The 4073-nt window shown below is 39.3% G+C and overlaps 1 pseudogene; it reads right to left on the minus strand.

Moving 5' to 3' along the window:
* Window positions 1-2884: 2884 nt before the first annotated feature.
* LOC113185487 (small ribosomal subunit protein eS24 pseudogene) lies at window positions 2885-3280 on the minus strand (annotated as a pseudogene).
* Window positions 3281-4073: the final 793 nt, after the last annotated feature.

Consider the following 4073-nt stretch of genomic DNA (forward strand, 5'->3'; position numbering starts at 1 on the left):
GAAGTCGTCCAAGTAGTATTCAGAATACCATTATAAACCTGGGTCTCCTTGGCTCAGACATATGAAAAAAAAATTTATTTTCAAATTTTATCTATGTGTTCAGCATTAACCAGGTCTTCCAATCTTTCCTGACTTTCACACATTTTTTATTAGTGGATTATGGCTACACACAATAATGGAATTCATTTTTATATCTTCATACATGCATGGAATATATTTTGCTCAATTTCAAATCCAGGTGCTTCCTCTTTCCCTCCCCTCCCGCCCCCATTCCCCTTCCTCTACTAGTCTTCTTTCTACTAATATATTATTTTTTAATTGGTGCTTTATGGATATACATGAAAGTTGTATTCACTCCCAACACTTTATTGCACATATTCATCCTCATCTTCATCACAGCAAATATTCATGCCCGTTCCTGTCTATGCTGGGGACGATATTAAAATCTTTGCTACATCTCATCATTTAATTGTCATAAGACCACCACAGTATAGCCAGTTATTATTCTTTTCTTGTCCATGAGGAAACTCATGATCAGAGACCTAGGAAGCATTCGGCCCTACACCGTGTATACTGTGTAAACCTGATTGCCACATGGAACCCAGGCCAAGGCCTGTCTAGACCAAATCCCATATACACAAGGACTTGCCATCCCAATATCTAGGTTTTGTTCTTCCCACTTTTTGGGAGAAGCCCTAAGGTTATATGGCCTATTACTGTGCCATTTTTTTTCTGATGCCTAGTTTTCATTTTTTAATTTCATAGACTCTTTTGAGATTGCTGTACAAACAAAATCGTATCAAGTTATTTATATGAATCAAACACTAGAGCATCCAACATCCAGATCTTATGTCAATTTCTATTTTAAGTCATGAATGAATGTTTAAATTTCCCAAAGTGAAATTTACACACAAACACACATATACACATGCAGATGAATAAACAAACCAAACTTCCTCTTGATATGAATCTTGATCTTAATCAAAATATTTTTCAGTTATTGACAACACAAAATTAAAAAAAAATAGGAGAAATATTTAAAGAAATTATTGTTTGAAGATCAGAAAATAATAGTTTTGGGTAAGTTAAATTATAAGATGCTAATCCTGACGTTGGTTTATATCCGTGACCATGGTACATGTACCAAATAAAATACTACATCTACCAAATAAAAGGAAACAAAGAAAGCAATTCAGGATTATCAGTGTGAGTGTACTATATTTGGTCCACAAGAGTGCCTTGGCCCTGAGATGAAAGGCAAAAGAAAGAATAAAGTACATTTTCCTCCCATTTTTTTGAGTTTCGTGACTCCTGGTAGTTCAGTAAAATTAGAACATAGAATGATGCTTCATGGCTTTGGTCATGTGTTATCTGCTCCCTAGGCCTAAGTTTCCTCATTTTAGATGGTATCTTCACTTTTTAACCTCTATAACTTGTTTCTTTGTCTCAGGGGTAAGTTTGTGAGTGTGTGTCATGGGTGGGAGGGGGTCCTGGGGACAGAACTAGGGATGCTCTGCTTTTGATCCATATTCCCAGTCCTTTTTATTTTTTTATTTTGAGATAGGGTCCCCAAAATTTGCTGAGTCTTGCCACAAACTTGTAATCCTCCATGTCTTCCAACTCACTGAGATTATAGGTGTGTGACCCTGAGATCACCTACTGTCCCTTTTCTTCAGTGCCTTAAGTGGGTATGTGAAAACATTGGGATGGAAGCCAATGTGTGTCCTTCAGGACATTTTAGCAGGCTTCCATTTCCTAGTTTGCTGCCATGTGGGTTTTTCTAATTCGTTCTCCTCTTTTTAGTAAGCAACGTTGTTGTTCACCCAGTCAGAAGTCTAGACTAGTTCCCTCCATCTCTGAAACCACCCATCTACTCTCACCCATCTACACATGCAGCTTATTTTTAGCATCTTTGTGTTTCTCAAATGTATCTGTTGGCATCACTACTAACCTCGATCCTCTAATTGTTTCACTATCTATTTGCTTTATTATTACATGAGCTCCCTTGCTGGTCTACCAGGAATCCTCTGTGCCAGATATTCTGCTAACAAAGTCAGCTTCCAGGAATGCAAATCTCCTGGAACTGCATTGTGTTACCTCTCAGACCTGAGGCTACATGCTGCAGACACTTGCTAGACCTCTGCTCTGTTTCCCCTTAAGATGCAGAATAGCACCTTTGTCATATCCTACAAAGATTCTCAATGTTTGGAGTACCTCACCTCATCCTCTACCAAGCCTCTGGTGCTTCTTTTCTTGAGGGTCCCCAGTGGATCTTCTCTGTTCCTCCAACAATCCAGATTCTTTGCTCATGTTCTTGGCTGTTGTTCTTCAGATATTCTTCTCTCTGCCTGAGCATGGAGCCCTCCGTCCTGAATTAATTTTACCCATTCTTCAACTCTCAGTGCAAGCATTTGTTCTTCATGAAAACCATTCTGAATCTCTCTTCATTCCCAGCAAATGTGTTGCTTTCTGTTAAATGCTCTCATAGTAACATCTCCTTCTTTGTACATAGGTACCTGTGTTCAGCTCTTTACTGTGCCACATAGTAACCCAACCATGTCACAGAGATGTCACAAGAATAGAGGGCGGCAACAGAGGAAATGTCTGGTTCATTTTCACCTTCAATAGATCTGCATCTCTATTGCATAGACTCATGGCTTCAAACACACACACACACACACACACACACAGAGAGAGAGAGAGAGAGAGAGAGAGAGAGAGAGAGAGAGAGAGAGAGAAAGAGGACAGAGAGGGTACTAGGTGCTAGATACATGACTTCTTAACAATACTTTTACACTTTATTAATCCTCACAAAAAAAAAATTCACAGTGTGACTGCAGCTAACATCATTACAGAACCTTTACTCCTGAATCTAATCTCCAGGTCACTTTTTGGTATCACCAACATGGGCCTTTGAAGTCGCCCAGACTTTCTGCACTCTGTCCTTGTGTTCTTTTCGCTATTTCCTTGAGGTCTCTTTCTTCTCATTCAAGCCATGTTTTACAAATCCATCTTCAGGTTCTTTTTCCATTTACGTCATCCAAGGCATCTAAATGATGCCACAGCTAATTGTTTTGCCACCACCATCATAGGTTCTGAATTCAAATACAAAAATGATATCGGGTGATGTCTTAAACATTTTGGTTAACTTTTCTTGAATTTCTGTCTTAGGGTTCTGTTGCTTTGCCAGGGTGAAGGACACCAGTGGCCATTTTCTCCCCCACTGGAGTTCTCAGTTGGTTGAGAACTTCCTGGTCCAGGTAGTTACAGTGTTGTTCATGATGGTGGTTGTTTTTGTGAGCTTTTTCGCTGCTGTGACTAATAGACCCCACAAGAACTATTTTAGAAGAAGAAATGTTTATTGGGGCTTCTCGGTTTCAGAGGTCTCAGTCCATAGACAGCCATCTTGATTCCTTGGGACTCATGGTCAGGCTGAACATCATGGCAGAAGAGTGTGGTGGAGAAAAACAAATCAGGACAACACATCAGGAAGCAGAGAAAGAGACTCCAGTTACCAAATACAAAATATATACCCCAAAGGCACACCCCCAGGGAAACACTTCCTCCAGCCACACCAGTTACCATTCTAATCGTCATCAGGGGATTAATTCACTGATGGGTTTACAGCTATCTTAAGCCAGTCATTTCACCATTGAATGTTCTTGCATTGTCTCACACCTGAACTTTTGGAGGACACCTCACATCTATAACATAGCAGTGGCTGATACTCAGGTAGCCAAGGAAGATCAGACACCATTAGGAACAGTTTTTTTTTTTTTTTTTTCCCAAACCCAACCTGGATCACTTGAATTTGGAGGGACAAAAAGACATATTTTAAAGTGTACACTCTTGATTCTTTTACGTGTACTTCTTCCTTTAAAATAGTGATTAGAAGCATAGATGCATCATTGCACAAGTTCAAGCCCAGGCTGCATGATTGTGGGATTGCACATTGCTTGTTTGTTATGACTCCTAAAAAAATAAAATAGATAATAGAACTGAGATCATGGATTTGTGATAATGATGAAGTCTACACCTTTGAATAATCTTCCGATATACTAAACACCATAAGA

Source organism: Urocitellus parryii, chromosome 15, assembly GCF_045843805.1.
Source record: "Urocitellus parryii isolate mUroPar1 chromosome 15, mUroPar1.hap1, whole genome shotgun sequence".
Lineage (NCBI taxonomy): Eukaryota > Metazoa > Chordata > Mammalia > Rodentia > Sciuridae > Urocitellus > Urocitellus parryii.